The following is a 25,013-nucleotide window of genomic DNA, read 5'->3' on the forward strand; positions in this document are numbered from 1 at the left end:
TAATGAAACATAGCTTTTGCACAGCAGAGGAAGCCATAAACAAGATGAAAAGACAACCCTCAGAATGGGAGAAAATATTTGCAAACAAAGCAACTGACAAAGGATTAATCTCCAAAATATACAAGCAGCTCATGCAGCTTAATATAAAAAAAAAATCCAAAAATGGGCAGAAGACCTAAATAGACATTTCTCTAAAGAAGATATACAGATGGCCAACAAACATATGAAAAGATGCTCAACATCACTTATTATTAGAGAAATGCAAATCAAAACCACAATGAGGTATCACCTCACACCAAGCAGAATGGCCATCATCAAAAAATCTACAAACTATAAGAGCTGGAGAGGGTATGGAGGAAAGGGAATCCTCTTGCACTGTTGGTGGGAATGTAAATTGATACAGCCACTGTGGAGAACATTATGGAAGTTCCTTAAAAAACTAAAAATAGAACTACCATATGACCCAACAACCCCACTCCTGGGCATATACCCTGAGAAAACCATAATTCAAAAGGACACATGTACCTCAGTGTTCATTGCAACATTATTTACAATAGCCAGGACATGGAAACAACCTAAATGTCCAATGACAGATGAATGGATAAAGAAGATATGGTACATATATACAATGGTATATTACTCAGCCATAAAAAGGAATGAAATTTAGTCATTTGTAGAGATGTGGATGGACCTTGAGTCTGTCATACAGAGTGAAGTAAGCCAGAAAGTTAAAAACAAATATCATATATTAATGCACCTATGTGGAATCTAGAAAAATGGTACAAAAAAACTTATTTGCAGGGCAGGAATAGAGAGTAGACATAGAGAATTGACATGTGGACACAGGGTGGGAAGAGGAGGGTGGGAGGAATTGGGAGATTAGGATTAACATATATACACTTCCATGTGTATAATTGATAGCTTGCGGGATAGGCTATAAAGCACAGGAAGCTCAGCTTGGTGCTCTGTGACAACCCGGAGGGGTGGGATGGAGGATCGGAGGGAGGCTCAAGAGGGAGGAGATATATGTATACATACAGCTGCTTCACTTTGTTGTACAGCAGTAAATAACACAACACTGTAAAGCAATTATACTCCAATAAAAAAAAAGAAAAGAAAAGAAAAGAAAAAGGAAGAGCAGTGAGAGTGAATAATTACAAAACTTTCAGTGTCCAAACAGGCTACTATGGGCTAGTGATTGTGTTAGTCACCAGACAAAGGGAACTGAAGGAAAAGATTAAAACCTACCAAAGCTTTGTGGTTAGTATCATTTTTCAAGAAATCCACAGGGGTCATATTTCTCTAATAGAGGTAAAAAATACGATCAAGTACAACTCAGTCAAAATTTTGTTTCTGTCAGAAGTAGTCAGACACACGTGTATCTTCAAGAAACCTACAGTGAATATGAGTTTGGCTCCATCTCTTCCCACTGGTCTGGGCAAGTTCCTTAACTTCCCTTTGTCTGTCTCCTTATCTGTAAAATGAGAATGATACCTGCCCATTGTATTGTAGAAGTAAAGTAAGTGATATATATAAAGCACCTAACTTGGTAGCAATAATTATTGAGTATTAGACAACCATAACTAGTTGAAAAGAGCTAACATTTCACCTCAGAGTTAGCATCTTGGGGATATGTATTAGTGTCACAATATCACAAGAACCTAGTTTCTTACCACTATGTGTACCAGTGACAGCCCAATTACTTTATCAAATCTAACCTACTTAAGAGGGATTCGCAAAACAGCAACAGAGGCAATACCGTGCACTTTTTAAAGCAGATATTGGAAATGTTAGTAAATGCATTTCCCTGCTGAGATGTGGAACCTTTCGATTCCCTCAGCAGCTTGAAAGATTCTCCAAATCTCCTTTAACAAGTAGCAAAATTCTTGACAAAAGAACTTTATAGTAAAGAAAGTTAACTAATGATGTAATTATTCACTTTACTATCAGCATTTTAATTGTTTTCTTAACAAAGTCTCAACCAAACCCTCATGACAAATTCACATCATACAACTCTCAAAAAATCTGACTGTTTTTCTTGTAATGTTACAATTTAAATATTTTTACCCCTTTATTTTTCTAAGCATTTTAAAATTTCATATTGTCTATGTTCCTTATATCTGGGTGTTCAAATTCAAAGATGCTTCTTTCCTGGTCAGGTCACTCTGTCAGTTTTATACTAACATCCAGTCTCATACTGCCTATCCAAGGATGTACAATGTATTTTCTCTTTTGAAACATTTTAGGATTCATTTCTTAAAATATAATTATTATTGTAGAGATTTTAAAAATAATGAATGCATTTATTTGCATAATTGTTTTCTTAATGAGTATAAGTTTGATTTAAAAATCAAGGCTATATTTTTCATTGTTTTATTTTTATCAGAACATAAGTACAAAATAATATAAAATACACAAAGACATAAATAATGATGATACAATGATCACCTGAGTATCCACTATCGATTTTAAGGAAATAAAGAACAGCATTAACTTCAAAGTCATTACCATTAACTTTTGTGTAACATCCTGATTCCATTTGAATCCCATTCTCTCTCAGATTCTCTCTCAAATCATCATGAAATTCTGTGTCTACTATTTCCTTTGTTTTCTTTATACTTGTATTTATTTGTACTTGTTCCTAGTTATTTACTTGTACTGTATAATGTGTAATATGTGTATTATATTATTCAAATACAAATAAATGTCTGTAATATGTTTAGTTTGTATATAGTCTTCTGCAACTTGTCCCTTTGTTCTGCACTATGCACTTCATCTATGCTGTTGCTAGTGGCTATAATTCATTCATTTCAAATGGGATAAAGTATTTCATTTTCTGATTTTTTACCTTTGTTGGACGTTTGATTTATTTCCTGTGTTTTTTGCTTTTACAAATAGTGCTTCCATGAACATTTTTTGTATATGTGCCTGATGCATGTGTGAAGGAATTTCTCTATGATAGAGCTTTTCAAGAGTCATGCCATTTAGATTATAAATTGTGCTACAAAATATTGGTTGACTTCATTCTGAGGTTCCCTAGGGAAGTCTAGTTTGGCTGGCACCCCTGGGCAGGTTTCTTCAAACACTAGCTGCCTCCCTCTCATTCTCCTTAGATGGTGGCCAGAGCGCTCAGATGCTCTGTGTTTCATCACAATGTCCTCTGTCACCTGGATACTGACTGTAAAAGCTGACTGCAGAGTGAGCCATTGTCCTATAGATAAGGGGCCCTGGAAGTTGTTTGGAGTTCAGTTCAAAGTGGCCAAGAAGCACAGCTTATAGATTAGATGAGACTGGTTAAGATTTGGGAGTCAGGGATTCCATGTGGTGTCCTTGAGTCCCCGTCTTCAAATATATCATATAATCCTGTTCATTTATGGCTGATGTGCCCTTTTACTAACAAAAAGGCTTGTTACAATTGGCTTTCTGAAATTGGGGCTTCTGCATTATTTGGAAATAGTTGATGTATTAGTAAGAGTTCTCTAGAAAAACAGAACTAATACTATATATATATGATTTATTGTAAGGAAATATCTCACATGATTCCTTGGAGGCTGAGAAGTTTCAAGATCTGCAGTCAGCAACCTGGAGACCCAGGAGAGCTGGTGGTGTAGTCTCAGTTCAATATGAGGGCCTGAGAACCAGGAGAATTACTGTGCAAGCTCCAGGCTAAAAGCTGGTACACTCAAGACCCAAGAAGAGATGATGTTTCAGGTCAAGTCTGAAAGGCAGGAAAAGACTGACGTCCCAACTCAAAGCAGTCAGGTAAGTGGAATTCTCTCTTACTCAGGGAAGGGTCAGTCTTTTTGTTCTATTCAGGCCTTCAGCTAATGGAATGGGGCACAATCCAGTTACAAAGGGCAATTTGCTTTCCTCAGTCTCAGATTCAAATGTTAATCTCATCCAAAAAAACATCATCACAGACATTCCCATAATAATGTTTGACGTACTATCTGGGTACCTTATGGCCCGGCCAAGTGAACACAAAAAATTAATCATTACAGTTGATATGAAAAAGATCAACCAAATTAAAATTATGTTCACATTATTGCCAGAATGTGCAACTTTACCACTGGAACAAAAGGAAGATGCATTTTTTACTGTAAACATAGTTTCAACTGGTGTACATGTTTATTGGTTTGAGAAGCTAATTTTACCTTGTATTACATATCGGCATGAACAAAGTTCTTTGTTGATGCTGATTTTTGACAATGTGAAGAATTCATTATGCAAGAGGTAGTATCAAGAATTGCACAAAGCAACTGCATGTATAAGGTGGATAAAGTTACATTCATGGAAACGAATTCAAAGTTGCCATAAATATTCTGAAAACACATGATTTGGAAGTTTTAGATAAATTTAATATTAAATTTATTTGAAAATACTTTTTCTTTTACTTTAAAATATTGATTATATGCAAAAAAAGGAGAATCTAATAAACTTTCACAAATAAAAATCTCATTATAAATGCTCTCAGGATCTCTAAACTTTACATTACTATAGATCAAATGTATATTTTCATTGTAAATGTGTCATAATTTGAAACATGTTGGGAAGAAATGCTCTGAGTGTATATTTAGAAACAGAAATTCTACTTTAGATGGCATGAGCATAATCTTTAATAGAAAATGGCTAATTATTTTCCAACTTACACCCCAAGTAGCAAAGCACAAGTGTTCTTGTTCCTAATCTTTGCCAACACTTGACATTTTCATAGTTTTTAATATTGGTAATCAAGTAGGTATACTTTTTAGTTTGTAGTTCTTTCGTTACCAAGGAATTTAATAATCTTCCATGTTTATCTACCACAGCTGCTTCTTGTATATAGTATCCAACCAAATATTTTACCCACTTTAATTGCATATCTTTTTCTTATTGATTTATAGGAGTTCTTTGTTTATCCCAGATAACAATCTTCGTAAATTATTTGCATTGTAACCCTCTTCTCCCAGTACATTTGTTGACTTATTCTCTTTCGGGTGTTTTAATGAGCAAAAGTTTTAGAATTTTAATTTACCAATCATTTTCCTTTTGGTTTATATCTTTATATCTTGCTTAAGATATTTTTCCTGTAATGAATTATTTTTCTCCTATATGCCTTCTAAAAGTTTTATAGTTTGCCTTTCCCATTTAGGTTTTAGTCCATCTTTAACTTATTTTGGAGAAGTAGGTGGGGATCAATTTATTTTTTTATCTGATATAAATATTTTCATCACTGATCTGTAGTATAGTTCTGTCATAAACCAAGTTTCTATACATTTAGAGCACTGTTTTGAGACTTCCCAGTCTGTTTTACAACTTTCTATATCCCTGCACACATACACTTCAGTCCTCATTAACATAGTATTAAAACTTCTAAGTATGTTAGGCTTTTTATTTCAAACTCATTGAATCTGTAGGAAGGACTGAGATCTTGCAGCATTGGTTTCGAATGTGTGAAGGTGTTGTATCTCTCTATTATTGGCCTTCTTGAATGCCTTTTAGTGAAGCTTTCTTCATGAAAGTCTTGAAAAAAAATTTTATTCATTCCTAGTTTATATTTTCAAGGTAATGTAAATAGTATGCTTTTATGATTATATTTTCTACCTGTGCATTGTTAAGGTAGAAAAATTCAATTACTTTTTGTAGAATGTATTCAGCAAACTTGTTATACTCTCCCATAGGTGCTGAAAATTCTGTAGATTCTTTGGAGTATTTTGTATGGAAAATCATATCATTCAAAATAATGAGTGTTATGATTATTTCCTCCCAAACTATATGTTTTCTGTTTCAATTACTGCTTGTATAGAGATGGCCAGAATCTCTGATTTCATTTTGTATTATTTTTTCTGCTTACCTTCCTTCATGATGCCTTATTTCCTGGTGTGTGTGTGTGTGTGTGTGTGTGTGTGTGTGAGAGAGAGAGAGAGAGAGAGAGAGAGGGAGGGAAGGAGGGGGAGAGGGAGTGAAGGAGGGAGAGAGAGAGAGAGAGGGATTTGTGAAGATAAAGTTATATTTGGGGGAAACTTATTATGTAAAACACTTGGAGCCCTATGTGAAGATGAGTTACTTGTGGAAGTAAAGATCTGTATTTGTTCCTACCACGCACCTGGGGTTACTACAGAATTTTTTCTAGTGTTATTATTTTTTTAATTTATTGAACTATGGTTGATTTACATTGTCATTTTAGTTTCAGGTGGACAGCAAAGTGATTCAGTTATATATACATATATATTTTTTCAGATTATTTTCCAATATATGTTATTACAAGATATTGAATATAGCTCCCAGTGGTATACAGTAAATCCTTGTTCTTTATCTATTTTACATACAGTGGTGTGTATCTGTTAATCCATACTCCTAATTTATCCCTCTCTCCCTCAGGTTTTTTTTTTTTTTTTTTTTCAGTACACGGGCCTCTCACTGCCGTGGCCTCTCCTGTTGTGGAGCACAGGCTCCGGACACGCAGGCTCAGCCGCCATGGCTCACGGGCACAGCCACTCCACAGCATGTGGGATCCTCCCAGACCAGGGCATGAACCCGTGTCCCCTGCATCGGCAGGCGGACTCCCAACCACTGAGCCACCAGGGAAGTCCCCTCAGGTTTTTAATTTGAGATATTTTCAATACACCAAGCTAAGATGAATTTGGACTACAAACCTGCCTGAGGACCATTTAACGAATATTCTAAATTTTTGTGCATTCCACTCATGATGGATAATTTTCCTGGTGGTCCGCCATAGTGGGCTGTTTCATTCTATTTCACTCTAACTTGCAGAGACTAGCCCTGTTCCACGGAGGGATCCCAGATTTTGGGGAAAAGTTTCTTACTAGACATGACATCTCCGGCAGCTGGGCACTGTCTTTTCTCCCTCAAGCCCCTAAGTTCAACACCGTCCTCAAGAAAACACCAATATCTTGGATGCCTATTTTCATTTAGCTTTGCCCTTTCTGTGTTTTTTACTAAATTTCCAGCTCATTGATACATTAGAGATATTTTTAAATACCCTGCATTTTTAGGTGTCTTTTTTCAAGGGGGGACTGAGGATTTGTCAGGCAGGTGGCCAGAAGCAGAAGGATAAATATTCTCAGTGCCATTCTGATTTCCCCTTTCTCACACATATTTACTTCAGTTTTAAAATAACAGTCCTGGTCTCTAGGAGAAATTCTTCTGTACTTCAAGCACATAAATTAACAGAATTTGCTGCTCTTGCAGAACAATGAGTTAAGTTAAAGAAGCTGTGGTGGTAGCAGAAGTCTGAGACGGCCTCCATTGTCCCCAGCCCTTAATGTCCACACTATGTGTTATCTTCTTTCCTTGGGTGAGGACAGGAGTATGAATAGAATGCATTTCACTCCCATGATTAGATCACACCATACAACAAAGACCAGGAGACTTTTGCAGCTGTAAAATAATTTGAGTTAATCAAAATGGAGATCATCCTGGATGGGCTTGAGCTAATCAGGTGATCCCTTAAAAGCGAGAGGGTCCTTCTTGAAACAAGTAATTCAGAGCATGACTTACTGCCCTGCCTGTCTCAGAAGAGCAAACTGCCACAGAATAAAGAGAGCCATATGGCAAGGGCCTGAGAGCACCCTCTGGGTATGGAGAGTAATCCCTGGTACCCATGTACAGTAAAGCCAATCTTCTGACACCAGGCTGTGGTGAAGGAAAGTACAGCATTTATTGCAGGGCATCAAGCAAAGAGAATAGGCAGCTCAAGTTCAAAAGACCCAAACTCCCCAAGGGCTTTCAGGAAAGGGGTTTTAAAGGCAGAGTGAGGGAGGGGCTGCAGGTTGTGTGATCTGCTTGTGCTCAATTCTCAAATTGACTGGCATCAAGGTGAAATTTCCAGCATCGTCCACCTTCTGGTTTCAACTGGTCTGGGCTTACATGCTTGTGGTCAGCAGTTTTCATCTGGTGGGTCTCTGCTTCCTATAAAAACAACTCAGGAATCCTGTGTGTCAGACCTTTAACTACATCTTTAGGGAACTGGGAATTTGGTGATTCTGCTATGCAGCAGATTTATAGTCTAAATTGTTACAAGTTGCTGGCCTAACAGCTATTCTTTGGAGCCAGTCTTTTGAGATTCAGGGGAGGCCTAAGAGACTTAAGCCAAAGCCTCTTGCTACAAAAGACAGGGACATGTGGGCTTGTATATGGTTTCAGTAGACAGCCGGTAAGACAGTGGGACCTCAGTTGTACAACAACAGGAAATGAATTCTGCCAGAGACTGAGGAAGCCTGTAGGTGGAACTTTGCCTAGTCAAGTCCTCAAAATGCGGATGAAATCAGCTGATACCTTGACTTAGTCTCAGGAGACACTGAGCAGAGGACCAGCAGAAATGGATAGAAACAGTGACGTAATACAATTGTATTGTTACAAGCTGCTAAGTGTGTGGTGATTTGTTAAACAGCATTAGAGACCTAAAACAGTAGCCATCACATCTAATGTAAGTCATGTCAATATTCACCACTTTTTTATTGTCCTCTCACATAAATATTCCTTGGCACTAATATTAAAATCATAGAACAAAATCTTTCCAGGTTCACTTTTTCATCAGAAGAATAGGGTTGATTTGGAAGAAAAACAGCATTCCCTTTTGTAAATTTAGACAAAGTCTTCAGGTTAGCACAATATCTTAGAGAAAGCTTATTACACTTTATTTCCGGGACATTCTTAGCATTTAAAAATATGGAACACATGTTATATAGAAAACAGTATAGTTTTAAAAGAAAAATAGTATAAAAATTAAGAGAAATTATTTTTAAAGCCTATAAAATTTAATTAAGGTAAAATTATGATGATGCTGATTTATAGCATCACTGTGTCTTAAGGGCACAGTCAAGGGAACACCGTAGTGACTCATTCAGTACAATAAAGAAGTACCCAGTTTCCTCCTTATAAAATACCATTATTTTATTTTATTTTCATTTTTTAAAATCTATTGAAGTATAGTTGATTTACAATGTTGTGTTAATTTCTTCTATACAGCAAAGTGACTTAGTTATACATGTATGTGTGTGTATATATATATATATATATATTCTTTTTCTTTTTCATATTCTTTTCCATTATGTTTTGTCACAGGATATTGAATATAGCAATATTGTGCTATACATTAGGACCTTGTTGTTTATCCATTCTATATATAAAGTTTGCATCTGCTAATCCCAAACTCCCATTCCTTCCCTTTAAAATACAATTATTTTAAAACTCAGTGTAGAAAGCCTCAAAACTTGCAAAATGGTACAATTCTGTTTTCCTCCTAGTTGACAGGAAAATGTGCGTGTAAATTACAATAGTTGTGCTTTAACGAAGAGACATTTTTTGGACCATTATAAACCAGCAACACATTCTATCAAAAATAAGGTCTTACAACTTGGACATCTTGCAAAACTGCCACCACAAGACCTATTCCTCACTGGTTCCACTTTGTCAGAGGGATGTGAGGAATTGGTTTATGGTGGGGGGGGGGCTCTTTAATTCCAACTAGAAGCCAAACTCCAACCAGACGGACAAAGTTTGGCACCACAATGTCTGACTAAATGAAGCAACAGAAATATGTCTTAAGCCACCTGATCACGTTTTAGCTCTCAAATATTTGTTAATACATAATTCCAAATCTCTGTCAATTACTTTAAGAAAAGTAGTGTGTTAGAACCATAACAGAATGACCTCCCCATAAAGAAGCATTTATTTCTTACCATCCCATAGAGTTGTACATGTCATAAAAGGTCTGCGCCTCCAGGGCTGAGCTGAGAAAAGAAAAATGACTGTAACAGTCTTTGCAAAATAGAAATCAGAGCCCAGAACATCAACACTGATGTGAGAAAAAAAGCTGACCATTTGCTCTTTCTACTGCAAATACAGGCAAGTGTTAGCAGTGTCTCTTGTCATCAAATTACTGTATTTGCCCATTAAGAACAAACAAAACAAAACAGAAGCAAACAAAATAAAATCAGTATTCACTGAGAAATCAACTATGATGGAATAAGGAACTTTTCAAACATCTGATCAAAGCTACCAAGTGTTGGTATGTTGGCTAATGTCAGTGTCACTCTGATCAGAGTCCTCTCTAATTCCTCTGAGCCTGATGGAATAACATGAGAAGGTAGCTGTGAACTGTCACCCCACCCCATCCATGCCCAGACCCTCCAGTTCTTTTCTGGACACTCATTCCCTCACCTCTACTCTGCCACTGGTGCTTTAAGTCAAGGAGACTTTTGCTGCTTGCTTGCAGACCAGCCCAATCCCCTGGTTCTCTTAAGTACAGTAATTAGCAAACAAGACATAGCTCTGGTTGCTATCAAAGCATTGGAAACATGAGACATAATCTCTTTGCTCAAAGATCTCACCGCCAGTAGCAGACAAACATGACTTTCCTGATAACAACTCCAGACCCTAAGTCACTGACTAGATCCACCCTAATCCAACCTCTTTATCAGTTTCATTGTCTTGACCCTGAGCCAGCAGCTTGATTCCTGTTTTTAGAACCAGGACCTATTGTTTATACCTTGCATCTCCAGCATTTGATCCCTGTTATCCAGCCAACTTCTGTTGCTCTTATTCTGAATTTCCTGGGTTATTTCCAGGAGGAACATACAACTCCAGGTCTGGTGTTTGGTCACCGTGTGGGACATTCTATCCTCCGTTCCTTCTCCTTAAAGGGAAAATTTAGAGATGCGTATCTTTAAGCATCTCCCGAAGCATCTCCCTGAAGATTTCCCTAGAGATGTTGTCCTGTTAGTGGAGACTGAGCAAAGGCTATAACACACCATCTACATTCAGAGATGCTGGTTACACAGTATGGGGCTGAACCCAGAGAAGAATGTGAGTTTATGTCTGGACAGAGCAGAACATGAATCCCAATACTGCCACTTCCAAGCTGTATCCTTTTGGGGAAATCACTTAATATCTCTGAACTTCAGTTTTCTTATTTATAGAGAGAAAAAAAATCTTATTTTGCAGGATTTTGAGTAATAGGACAGGATTATGCATAGTAGTCACTCAAATTGTGACTGAACGGTATAGAATGAGAAACAAAATGAAATCCAGCTATAACCACAATACTGGTTTTCCTATATGCCTGAAAAAAATGGCTTAAAGGGCAGCAAAATGTGAAAAAAAAATAGGTACAACCAAAAATATACATGCAAATTGTGTTTGTTCCCTAGCAGGATAAAAACAACGCAGAGGTTATCTGGGGAATCTGAAAATAGTCCTGAAATCCCTCTGTGCAGACAATAGATATCTTACATACAAGTGTATTTCAGAGTTCCTAGGATATACATATCCTATAGTTCATATTTTCTTCATAAGATAGTTCCTAGCATCAGCATTGAGAACATATTTACCCTTGTTTTACCAAAAATTTCATCAAGCTTACCTTTCTAATTTCCCAATTCATAACATATTCGAAATAACAAATTAAGTGGGAATAAAGAGTCTGGATGGAAAGAAACTGACAATTATATTATCCAAGAATTCATTCCTGAGAGTTCAGTAAAGCAGATATTTTTTTATGAGTTTTGTGTTGAAAAACAAATATTTGCCTTGCATTTTGTAAATTGTATGGTGATATACACATATATAACACCATATAAAAAGAGGGAAAAACATATATATACATATGATGTTTTATCTTGGAATAACATATATATATATACATGATTATTATTTTATCTTGGAATTCTAAATATTAAACCACACTTGGAGCAAAGAATGAAGGCATGTCAACAACTTTTAAAACAAGAGGACTAATATAAATGATGTGACATTTTGCTTTCTTTCTGACCAAAAAAATGTATGTTTTTCAGAGCCGGTCTGAGCAAAATGGAACAGTGTATTAAGTAAGGTCTCCTTTTCAATGTCATTCAGGAGTTTTCTCAAACACAGGAGATCAGACTTTATTTGCCTATAAATCTTTATAAACAAAGCAATTTAAAACATCTACTTGGGATGGATAAGAGTAGATTACTACAAAACAGGATATCAATATTTATATTTATATAATGTGGTAATATGTTAGGGACTACTCAAAACATAGAAATGAGCCAAATTTCTTGGTTTGGATAGCCTCAAACGAAGAAACAGTAATGACCTGCACTTAGGATAAACTTTCTTTTCAAACTTCCCAATATCATATCAGGCCTTTCTAACCAAGATCCTGTCTAATTTCAGGTCTTAGATTTAAATCTTTAATCCATTTTGTGTATGATGATGTAGTTCATTATTTTACACGTGGATACTCAATTTTCCCAACACCATCTATTGATGAGACTATTGTTTTCTCATTGTGTATTCTTGGCACACTTGTCAAAGATCAGTTGACCATATATGCATGGATTTATTTCTGGGATATTTATTTTCTTCCATTGGCCTGTATGGGTATCTTTATGCCAGTATCATACTTTTGTGTTTTCTCCATAGTTTTTAGTAACAGTCAGTGGGAGAGATATGTTGTGGTGAATTGACTTCCTCTTAGCTTAACAGAAGTCTCAGGTCAAAGATGTAAATTTTAAAAAAAGAAATCACAGAAGCACTAGAGGAAAATGTAGAGGGATCTATTTTGTAAAAACAGGAGAAACCATTATTAAGTGATGGTGAAAGCTTGATACCATAAAGAAAAGATAATCTGACTCCATGAAACTTAAAATATCCACATGACAAAAGTAATACACACAAAATGAAGAGGGAAAAACAAATTGGCCAAAAATATTTGTCAAGCATACTAAATATGTTAATGTCATTAATCTTTAAAGAAATCTTATAAATTAATGTGTAAAAACAACAACCCAACAAAGGTCAAGAGCAGAAAGTTCATAGGAGGAAGATGTTTTAAGCCTGTATAAAGTTATCCAACCTCATTCATTGAAAATTAAGGAAATGTAAAGTAAGACAAAATATATGTTTTTTCTTCTATCAGAGAAGCAAATAGAAAAGTTGTGGTTATGTACTAGGTCAGCAGGAGTTTGGGTGAATGGCTTCTCATATATTTTTTATTAGAGTAGAGTTGTTTTACAATATTGTGTTAGTTTCTACTGTAAAATGAAGTGAAGTTGAGCTCCCCGCGCTCTACAACAGGTTCTCATCAGTTATCTGTTTTATACATAGTAGCGTATATATATCAATCCCAATCTCCCAATTCATCCCACCCCCTGCCCACCCCCCCCCATTTCCCCCTTGGTGTCCATATGTTGATTCTCTGTGGTTGTGCTCTGCAGAAATAGGTCCATCCAGATCTAGGTCCATCCACATCTCTACAAATGACCCAGTTTTTTCCTTTATATGGCTGAGTAATAGTCCATTGTATATATGTACCACATCTTCTTTATTGATTCACCTGTCAATGGACATTTAATTGCTTCCATGACCCGGTTGTTGTAATAGTGCTGCAATGAACATCAGCGTGCATGTGTCTTTTTGAATTATGGTTTTCTCTGGGTATATGCCCAGGAGGGGGATTCCTGGGTCATAGGATAATTCTTTCAGGATAAAACTTTCAGTTTTTTAAGGAACCTCCATACTGTGCTCCATAGTGACTGCACCAATTTACATTCCTACCAACAGTACAAGAGGGTTCCCTCTTCTCCACACCCTCTCCTACATTTATTGTTTATAGATTTTTTGATGATGGCCATTCTGACCTGTGTGACATGATACCTCATTGTGATTTTGATTTGCATTTCTCTAATAATTAGTGATGTTGAGCATCTTTTCATGTGTTTGTTGGCCATCTGTACGTCTTCTTTAGAGAAATGTCTATTTAGGTCTTCTGCCCATTTTTGGATTGGGTTTTTTGGGTTTTGTTTGTTTATTTATTTAGTGATCATTAGGGAATATTCTTTTATTTATTTTTTTATACAGCAGGTTCTTATTAGTCATCCATTTTATACACATCTGGGTATACATGTCAATCCCAATCTCCCATTCATCACACCACCACGCCCACTCCCTGCTGCTTTCCCACCTTGGTGTCCACATGTTTGTTCTCTATATCTGTGTGTCAATTTCATCCCTGCAAACTGGTTCATCTGTACCATTTTTCTAGGTTCCACATACATGCATTAAAATACATTATTTGTTTTTCTCTTTCTGACTTACTTCACTCTGTATGACAGTCTCTAGATGCATCCATGTCTCCACAAATGACCCAATTTCGTTCATTTTTATGGCTGAGTAATATTCCATTGTATATATGTACCACATCTTCTTTATCCATTCATCTGTTAATGGACATTTAGGTTGCTTCCATGACCTGACTATTGTAAATAGTGCTGCAATGAACATTGGGGTGCATGTGTCTTTTTGAATTATGTTTTTCTCTGGATATATGCCCAGTAGTGGGATTCCTGGGTCATATGGTAATTCCATTTTTAGTTCTTTTTTTTTTTTTTTTTTGAGGTACGTGGGCCTCTCAGTGTCATGGCCTCTCCTGTTGCAGAGCACAGGCTCTGGATGCGCAGGCTCAGTGTACATGGCTCATGGGCCCAGCTGCTCCGCGGCATGCGGGATCCTCCTGGACCGGAGCACGAACCTGTGTCCCCCACATCAGCAGGTGGACTCTCAACCACTGCGCCACCAGGTAAGCCCCCATTTTTAGTTTTTTTTAAAGAAACCCCATACTGTTCTCCATAGTGGCTGTATCAATTTACATTCACACCAACAGTGCAAGAGGGTTCCCTTTTATCCTCACCCTCTCCTGCATTTGCTGTTTGCAGATTATCTGATGATGCCCATTCTAACTGGTGTGAGATGATACCTCATTGTAGTTTTGATTTGCATTTTTTTAATAATTAGTGATGTTGAGCTTCTTGGCCATCTGTATGTCTTCTGTGGAGAAAAGTCTATTTAGGTCTTCTGCCCATTTTTGGATTGGGTTGTTTGTTTTTTTCAATATTGAGCTGCATGAGCTGTTTATATATTTTGGAGATTAATCCTTTGTCCATTGATTCGTTGGCAAATATTTTCTCCCATTCTGTGGGTTGTCTTTTTGTCTTGTTTATAGTTTCCTTTGCTGTGCAAAAGTTTTAAGTTTCATTAGGTCCCATTTCTTTATTTTTGTTTTTATTTCCATTACTCTAGGAGGTGGATCAAAAAAGATCTTGCTGTGATTTATGTCAAAGAGTGTTCTTTCTATGTTTTCCTGTAAGAGTTTTATAGTGTCCAGTCTTACATTTAGGTCTCTAACACGTTTTTATTTTATTTTTGTGTATGGTGTTAGAGAGTGTTCTAATTTAATTCTTTTCAATGTACCTGTCCACTTTTGCCAGTGCCACTTACTGAAGAGACTGTCTTTTCTCCATTGTATAACCTTGCCTCCTTTGTCATAGATTAGTTGACCATAGGTGTGTGGGTTTATCTCTGGGTTTTCTATATTGTTTCATTAATATACATTTCTGTTTTTGTGCCAGTACCATATCGTCTTGATTACTTTAGCTTTGTGGTATAATCTGAAGTCAAGGAGTCTGATTCCTCCAGCTCGGTTTTTTTTTTTCCCTCAAGACTGCTTTGGCTATTTGGGGTGTTTTTTGTCTCCATACAATTAAGTTTTTGTTCTAGTTCTGTAAAAAAAATGCCTTTGGTAATTTGATAGGGATTACATTGAATCTGTAGATTGCTTTGGGTAGTATAGTCATTTTCACAATATTGATTCTTCCAGTCCAAGAACATGGTATATCTCTCCATCTGTTGTTATCATCTTTAATTTCTTTCATCAGTGTCTTATAGTTTTCTGCATAAAGGTCTTTTGTCTCCCTAGATAGGTTTATTCCTAGGTTTTGTTTTTTTTTTTTTCTTTTTCTTGCAATGGTAAATGGGAGTGTTTCCTTAATTTCTCTTTCAGATTTTTCATCATTAGTGTATAGGAATGCAAGAGTTTTCTGTGCATTAATTTTGTATCCTGAAACTTTACCAAATTCACTGATTAGCCCTAGTAGTTTTCTGGTGGCATCTTTAGGATTCTCTATGTATAGTGTCATGTCATCTGCAAACAGTGGCAGTTTTACTTCTTCTTTTCCAATTTGTATTCCTTTTATTTCTTTCTCTTCTATGAATGCCGTGGTTAGGACTTCCAAATCTATGTTGAATAATAGTGGTGAGAGTGGACATCCTTGTCTTGTTGCTGATCTTAGAGGAAATGCTTTCAGTTTTTCACCATTGAGAATCATGTTTGCTGAGGGTTTGTTGTATATGGCCTTTATTATGTTGAGGTAGTTTCCCTCTATGCCCACTTTCTGGAGAGTTTTTATCATAAATGGGTGTTGAATTTTTGAAAAGTTTTTTCTGCATCTATTGAGATGATCATATGGTTTTTATTCTTCAGTTTGTTAATATGGTGAATCACATTGATTGATTTGCATATATTGAAGGATCATTGCATCCCTGCCTAGGATAAATCCCACTTGATCATGGTGTATGATCCTTTTAATATGTTGTTGCATTCTGTTTGCTAGTATTCTGTTGAGGATATTTGCATCTATATTCATCAGTGATATTGATCTGTAATTTTCTTTTTTTGTAGTATCTTTGTCTGGTTTTGGTATCAGGGAGATGGTGGCCTCATAGAATGAGTTTGGGAGTGTTCCTTCCTCTGCAATTTTTTGGAAGAATTTGAGAAGGATGGGTGTTAGCTCTTCTCTAAATGTTTGATAGAATTCACCTGTGAAGACATCTGGTCGTGGACTTTTGTTTGTTGGAAGATTTGTAATCACAGTTTCAATTTCATTACTTGTGATTGGTCTGTTCTTATTTTCTATTTCTTCCTGGTTCAGTCTTTGAAGGTTATACTTTTCTAAGAATTTTCCATTTCTTCCAGGTTGTCCATTTTATTGGCATAGAGTTGCTTGCAGTAGTCTTTTAGGATGCTTTGTATTTCTGTGGTGTCTGTTGTAACTTCTCCTTTTTCATTTCTAATTTTATTGATTTGAGTCCTCTCCCTATTTTTCTTGATGAGTCTAGCTAATGGTTTATCAATTTTGTTTATCTTCTCAAAGAACCAGCTTTTAGTTTTATTGATCTTTGCTATTGATTTCTTTGTTTCTATTTCATTTATTTCTGCTCTGATCTTTATGATTTCTCTCCTTCTGCTAACTTTGGGTTTTGTTTTTTCTTCTTTCTCTAGTTCCTTTAGGTGTATGGTTAGATCATTTATTTTGCCATTTTTCTTGTTTCTTGAGGTAGGCTTGTATAGCTATAAACTCCCCTCTTAGAACTGCTTTTGCTTCATCCCATAGGTTCTGGATTGTTGTGTTTTCATTTTCATTTGTCTCTAGGTATTTTTTGATTTCCTCTTTGATTTCTTCAGGGATCTCTTGGTTATTTAGTGTCGTATGGTTTAGCCTCCATGTGTTTGTGTTTTTTCCAGTTTTTTTTCTTGTAATTGATTTCTAATTTCTTAGTATTGTTGTTGGAAAAGATGCTTGATATGATTTCAATTGTCTTAAATTTACTGAAGCTTGATTTGTGACACAAGATATTATCTATCTTGGAGAATGTTCCATGTGCACTTGAGAAGAATGTGTAATCTCTGGTTTTCAGATGGAATATCCTATAAATATCAATTAAATCTATCTCTTTATTGTATCATATAAAGCTTGTGTTTACTTTTTAATTTTCTGTCTGGATGATCTGTCCATTGGCGTAAGTGAGATGTTAAAATTCCCCTCTATTATTGTGTTACTGTCGATTCCCTCTTTTATGACTGTTAGCATTTGCCTTATGTATTGAGGTGCTCCTATTTTGGGTGCATATATATTTATAATTGTTATATCTTCTTCTTGGATTGATCCCTTGATCATTATGTAGTGTCCTTACTTGTTTTTTTAATGTTCTTTATTTTAAAGTCTAGTTTATCTGATATGTGTATTGGTACTCCAGCTTTCTTTTGATTTCCATTTGCATGGAATATCTTTTTCCATACCCTCACTTTCAGTCTGTATGTGTCCCTAGGTCTGAAGTGGGTCTCTTGTAGACAGCATATATATGTGTATTTCTTTTGTATCCATTCAGCTAGTCTGTGTCTTTTGGTTGGAGTATTTATTCCATTTACTTTTAAGGTAAATATCAATATGTATTTTCCTATTGCCATTTTCTTAATTGTTTGGGGTTTGTTTTTGTAGGTCTTTTTCTTCTCTTATGTTTCCCACTAGAGAAGTTCCTTTATCCTTTGCTGTAGAGCTGATTTAGCTTAGCATTTGCTTGCCTGTAAAGCTTTTGATTTCTCCATCAAATCTGAATGAGATCCTTGCTGGGTAGAATAATATTGGTTGTAGTATTTTCCCTTTCATCACTTTAAATCTGTCCTCCCACTCTGTTCTGACCTGCCCAGTTTCTGTTGAAAACTCAGCTGATAAAATATTGGGATTCTCTTGTATATTATTTGTTGTTTTTCCCTTGCTTCTTTTAATGCTTTTGCTTTGTATTTAGTTTTTGAAAGTTTGATTAACATATGCCTCAGAATGTGTCTACATGAGTTTATCTTGCATGGGACTCTCTGCACTTCCTAAACTTGACTATTTCCTTTCACAAGTTAGAAAATTTCAGACTATAATCTCTTTAAATATTTTCTCAGAACTTTTGTCTTTCTCTTCTTCTTCTGGGACCCCTGTAATTAAAATGTTTGTGAATTTAATGTTGTCCCAGTGGTCTCTGAAACTGTCCTCAATTCTTTTCATTCTGTTTTCTTTATTCTGCTCTGCGGCAGTTATTTCCACCATTCTATCTTCCTGGTCACTTATCCGTTCTTCTGCCTCAGTTATTCTGCTATTGATTCCTTCTAGAGTATTATTAATTTCAGTTATTGTGCTGTTCATCACTGTTTGTTTGCTTTTTAGTTCTTCTAGGTCCTTGTTAAAACTTTCTCATATTTTCTCCATTCTATATCTGAGATTTTGGATCATCTTCACTATCATTACTCTGAATTCTTTTTCAGGTAGACTGCCTATTTCCTTTTCATTTGTTTGGTCTTGTGGGTTTTTATCTTGCTCCTTCAGCTGCAAGATATTTCTCTGTCTTCTCATTTTGTCTAACTTACTGTGTTTGGGGTCTCCTTTCCACAGGCTGCAGGGTCATAGTTCCTCTTACTTCTGGTGCCTGTCCCCAGTGGGTGAGTTTGATCCAGTGGCTTGTCTAGGCTTCCTGGTGTGGGAGACTGATGCCTATGTTCTGTTGCATGGAGCTGGATCTTGTTCTGCTTCCTATGGTGTGTTTGGGGTGTCTGTGAGCTTAGTATGAGTTTACGCAGCCTCTATGCTAATGGATAGGTTTGTGTTCCTGTCTTGCTAGTTTTTTGGTGTGAGGTGACCCTCTTTGAGCTTGCTGGTTGTTGTGTGGAGCTGGGTCTTAGTGTTGAGACGGAGACCTCTGGGAGAGTTCTTGCCCAATAATATTCCATGGGTTCAGGAGTTCTCTGCTGTTCCAACGTCCTGGACTCAGCTCTCCCACCTCTGATGCTCAAGCCTGACCCCTGGCCAGAGCACCAAGACCATGCAAGCCACACAGCATGGAGGAAAAGGGAAAATAAGAAAACAAACAGAGGAACAAAACCCCAAGGCAAATGGTAAAAGGAAAACCAAAGAGATAAAAACACACAAAGAGGGCTTCCCTGGTGGTGCAGTGGTTGGGAATCCACCTGCTGATGCAGGGGGCATGGGTTCGTGCTGCAGTCCAAGGGGATCCCACGTGCCATGGAGCAGCTGGGCCCGTGGTCCATGGCCCCTGGGCCTGCACGTCCAGAGCCTGTGCTCCACAATGGGAGGGGCCACAGCAGTGAGAGGCCTGCGTACCAAAAAAAAAAAAAAAAAAAAAATACACACAAAGAAACATACATACAAAAAAAAAGAAGAAAAGAGAAAACAAAAAAGAGAGCAACCAAACAAATAATCAAACCCAAAAATGAAAACAAGCACTAAAAACTAAACTAACAAAAACAAAAGCAGAAAGCAAATTAAGAGAAAAGCAAAGAAAGCATAAAACAAACACACAAAAATGATTTTCAAAAGTTAAAAACAGAAGAAATAAACAAAAGGAAAAAGCACAAAACAAGAAACAGAAAAGTAAAAATTGAAAAATGTAAAATATTGTTAAAAAGAAGATAAAAAACAAAACAAGGTAAAAAACAAAAACACTGGAAAAACACAATATAACAAAAAAGTAAAGTAGAAATAGAAAAAAAAGTAAAAGCATAAAAAGAAAACAAAATAAATAGTAATAAAAAATTAAAAGAATAATAAAAAGTAAAACAACAGAACTAAGCAAAAAAAGAAATAACAGTAATAATAATAATATTTCCTGGGGCCTCAGCTGTCAGTGTTCTTGCCCCCCAGTGAGCCAAGGCCAATCCCTGCCTGCCCAGGAAGTCCTCCAATACTTCTAGGTAAGTCTCAGGACCTGCTGTGGGCACTGTGGGGCCAGCTCAAACACTGATCAGGCCTGACTCCTGCGTGTACTTTCCCCCATAGTCCACAGTTGCCCCCAAAGTCCACAGCTTCAATTGTGGGAAGACTCGTTGCCTATTCAGATATTCCATACATGCAGTGTTTACCAAGCTGATTACAGGGATTTAATCCACTCCTCCTGCAGCTGCACGGAGAGATTTCCACTCTTCTTCTTTGGTCGCACTGCCCCTGGAGTTCAGCTTTGGATTTGGCCCCATCTTTACATGTGGGCCACCCTCAAGCGTCTGTTCCCCACCCAAGCAAGAGGGAGCAAAAGCAGTGGCTGATTAGTTCTCACCTGCTCACTCAGGCCAGGGAGAGAGAGGGATATGGCAGTCAAAATTGGGATGTGCGGGGAATGCCTATGGTGGCAGAGGCCCACAGGAATTTGCAACAGCTTTAGGTGCACACTGCTTTCTCCTGGGGAGTTGACCCTAGATCACAGGACCCTCAGCAGTGGCCAGCTGCACAGGTTCCCGGGAAGGTGTGGGCAGTGACCTGTGCTTGCTCACAGGACCCTAGGTGACAGCAGCAACAGCAGTAGCTCTCCTGCCTGCCTCTGGGGTCTGAGAAAACAGCCATGGCTCGTACCCATCTCTGGAGCTTGTGTAGGCTGTGCCCTGCTGTCTGTGAGTGCATGGAGCAAGAAGCTCCTATGGTGGGTGCTCCCCTCCTAGCACACCCTGCAACAGTGGTCCCTTGCCTCTCTGGCAGGCCCAGGCTTCTTCCTGAACTCCCTCAGCTGTGGCGCACTAGCCCCCTCAGGCTATCTTCATTCAGCCAACCCCAGTCCTCTCCCTGGGGTCTGACCTCTGAAGCCTGAGCCTCAGCTCCCAGCCCCACCTGCCCCTGTAGGCAGACAAGCATCTCAGGCTGGGAGTGCTGGTCAGCAGGCACTGATGCCCTGTGTGAGATCTTCTCCACTTTGCCCTCCACACCTCTGTTGCTGCACTCCCCTCTGAGGCTCCAAAGCTCTCCTCTGTACCTGCCAGTGAGGGAGCTTCCCAGTGGGAAGAAACTTTTCCTCCTTCACAGCTCCCTCCTAGAGGCACAGGTCCTGTACCTATTATTTTGTCTCATTTTTTTTTTCCTTTTCTTTTGCTCTACCCAGTTACATGGAGATTTTCTTGCCTTTGTGGAAGTCTGAAATCTTCTGCCAGCATTCTGTAGGTGTTCTGTAAGAGTTGTTCCACATGTAGATGTATTTTTGATGTATCTGTGGGGAGGAAGGTGATCTCCATGTCTTAGTCCTCCACCATCTTGAAGGTTCTCCCTCATATACTCTTACTGGCCATATTAACTGGCAGTCTCCCATTGGAACATGATTTATATTATGCATAGGCATTAGTATTTAATGTTTCCAAAGTTTATTTCACACATATTAACTAAATTTATCCTCCCAACACCCATGAGGTTTAGTTATTTTGTATATCCATTTTAAAAAATAAGAAAATTGAAGCTCAGAGGTGCCATGTCAAGTTATGTCATACAACCTGTAAGTGGCATAGTCAGACTGAAAGCCCATGTCTTTGAATTTCAAGTTCAGTTATATTTCCATTAATCAGAGTTGACTATCTAGAAAGACAAGCATTTTGTACAGCAAAGTGTGTCACTATTTCATACAATGAACATGAAAAGTGTTGCGTTTTATTAGCATGAATGCAGGTAATGCACTTGTGTCATCTTTATTTCCAGGGTAGTAGAATTGCTATGACAAGAAAAGAATTAAGTAGACAAGGAAATATTAAAGACATTCTTTTTCCTTATTAAAAATTTGAAGGAGTGTTTCTATTTTTATTTATTTTTGTTTCTTTTAAGAATATGTTTCTAAATCTATCAATTGGAAGCTTTGGGTTAATAATCCTTCTTTGACTGTTTGAAAGAAGAGACTCAGTGGAAATTATTAATATGATCAATGATTAGTTTAAATAAAATACATAGAAAAAGTAACTGTAGTTTTGAAATAACATATTATCTGGCATTGAACCAGATTTTGAGAGTGATAATTGTTATGAGCTTCTGAAGCTGACTTCAACTTTCATATGGAATTATTTTCTCTCCTGTTTCCTTGTGTTATTGAAGATGAATTATGAAAGTCATAATATGTTGGAAGTTTGCAATTTGGAACTCATTTGATTTAACTGATAAGAAGCTTTGCATTTCATGAAACATAACTTCACTCAGAACTAGAAAACTGTTGTGCTGTATTAAACAGTGAACAACAGGACAGCAATGTTAATTGGCTTTTGGACTGTGAGTATTTGAATCTGTTCCCTTCCTCATTATTTTTCCATTAGACTTTGCTTGAATTACTCAAAAAACCAAGGTATAAATCCTGATGTAACACTGTGTAACATTTTTCTTATTATTATTTTAGCATTTTTAGAAATTCTCTGTTCTATAATAGACACAATAAAGCTACTCCAGAATTAGTGTTCAACTGATTGACCATTAAATGTTTGTTCTTTGTTCAATGATGGTGTCCAAGTCAAAAATAATTAGACAGGATGCTTAGTTTTATTGTGATAAAAGGGAAGGGATGACTTTGGGAGGAATCCTATTTAGGTTTGAATCCTGACTTTTTAGGATTCTTAGTCTCTTCTCTAGGGCAGGATTGGGAACTAGTTAATGATGTGAACCCTGTACTCAAGCAAACTTTCTTTGGCCACCTCTTTGCTATGTGGATTGGGGCAAACTACTTAGCTTCTCTGAAACTTGGTTTTCTCACCTGTAAAATAAAGTAACCACTTAAACACATAGAGAGTAGTAATAGTTAAATGAGATAACCAAGGCAATGTCTAGTCCAGCACCTGGAATATAATAAATATTAAATTCATTAATTTTATTTTCTCTCCACTCCCTTACCTCTTCTCTGTAGCTAGTGAGGCTTGTTGTGAACCTTGTGATGTGTCAAGATTCCCTTTCAAAGAGGGTCTTAATGTCCCAGTTGCTGGCAGATATGTTTAAGTGGCTGTCCCTTCAGGCTTGCCTCAGCTGCTGGCTGCTTTCAGAAACATCCCACCCTTCCCAGGGCAGCCCACAAAGAATGTTGGACCAATCCTTGCATAAAGAGTTCAGGCCAACTCTGCCCGAATCTTAACAAGTCTGGAAGGTCAATAGCTGTAGAGTCTCTCTATGTGGTCTCTTAGGCTACCACTAAGGCTGAATCCAAGTTTCTCCCTCTGCCTATTGCTGATGCCTTTCCCTTCTCTCCAGAGGGATTGGTCCTAAGGCCACTATTTGATAAACATCTTTCAGTTAACCTGCAAATCACAGTTTGCTCTCCAGAGAACCTTAGAGGCAACCCATCTCCACCTGCTCTTTGTAAGCCTTCAAGGAATATTCAATTCAGAACACTGTGAAGAAAACTCACTTTCATTTCACTTCCCCTTCCCACTGCACACAAGGGCCAGCACCCCAGCCCAGGTGAGAAAAGAGCTAGCAACTAAGGGAGAGCACTGGATCTTGATAAAAGCCGTGGGCTTTACTACTTATCATTTCTCTAGGCTGGAAAGCTTTCTTGCAGGCTGGTCAGACTCTTAATTCTATAACTAAGAAGTACAAAGACTTTAAGACATTGGTATTAAAATCAAATTAACCTCAGTGTTATATGTTGCTCAGAACAGGCTGTTTTTTAATGACATATTTGTATTTGAACAAAACAAACTATTTAATGCCATCATTCTATTGGGTTGGCCAAAAAATGCCTACATTTTTGAGTAAAAATAAAGGCACATTTTTCATTTCCACCAAGAACTTTATTGAACAACGTATTCACCCTTTTGTTCCACTACTTTCTGCCATTTTTCAGACAACTTCATAATTCCATCTTCCCAAAGCTTTTTATCTTTTTGAGCAAAGAACTGTTCCAGGCGCATTTTACAGTCTTGCAGGGAATTGAAATATTTTCCATGAAGAGAATTTTCTAAAGACTGAAATAAATGGAAATCTGAAGTTGCAATATCTGGTGAATATGAAGGTTGAGTCAGAACTTCCCAGCCAAGCTGTAACCGTTTTTGCCTGGTCTTCAAAGAAACATGTGGTCTTACGTTATCCTGATGGAAGATTTTGTGTTTTCTGTTGACTAATTCTGGAAACTTTTTGTCAAGTGCTGATTTCAGTTGGTCTAACTGGGGGCAGTGCTTGTTGGAATTAATCATTTGGTTTTCTGGAAGGAGCTCATAATAGAGTACTCCCTTCCAATCTCACCATATACACAACATCACCTTCTTTGGATGAAGACTGGCCTTTGGTGTGGTCGATGGTTGTTCATCTCGCTTGTCCCATGATCTCTTCCATTCCACGTCATTGTACAGTATCCACTTTTCATCACCCCTGACAATTTTTTTCTTTCTTTCTTTTTTTTTTTTTTTTTGCAGTACACGGACCTCTCACTGTTGTGGCCTCTCGTGTTGCAGAGCACAGTCTCCGGATGCACAGGCTCAGCGGCCATGGCTCAAGGGTCTAGCTGCTCCACAGCATGTGGGATCTTCCTGGGCCGGGGCACGAACCTGTGACCCCTGCATCAGCAAGCAGACTCTCAACCACTGTGACACCAGGGAATCCCACCCCTTACAATTAAAAAAAAAAAATAGAACA

Source organism: Hyperoodon ampullatus (genome assembly GCF_949752795.1).
Source record: "Hyperoodon ampullatus genome assembly, chromosome: 10".
Taxonomy (NCBI): Eukaryota; Metazoa; Chordata; class Mammalia; order Artiodactyla; family Ziphiidae; genus Hyperoodon; species Hyperoodon ampullatus.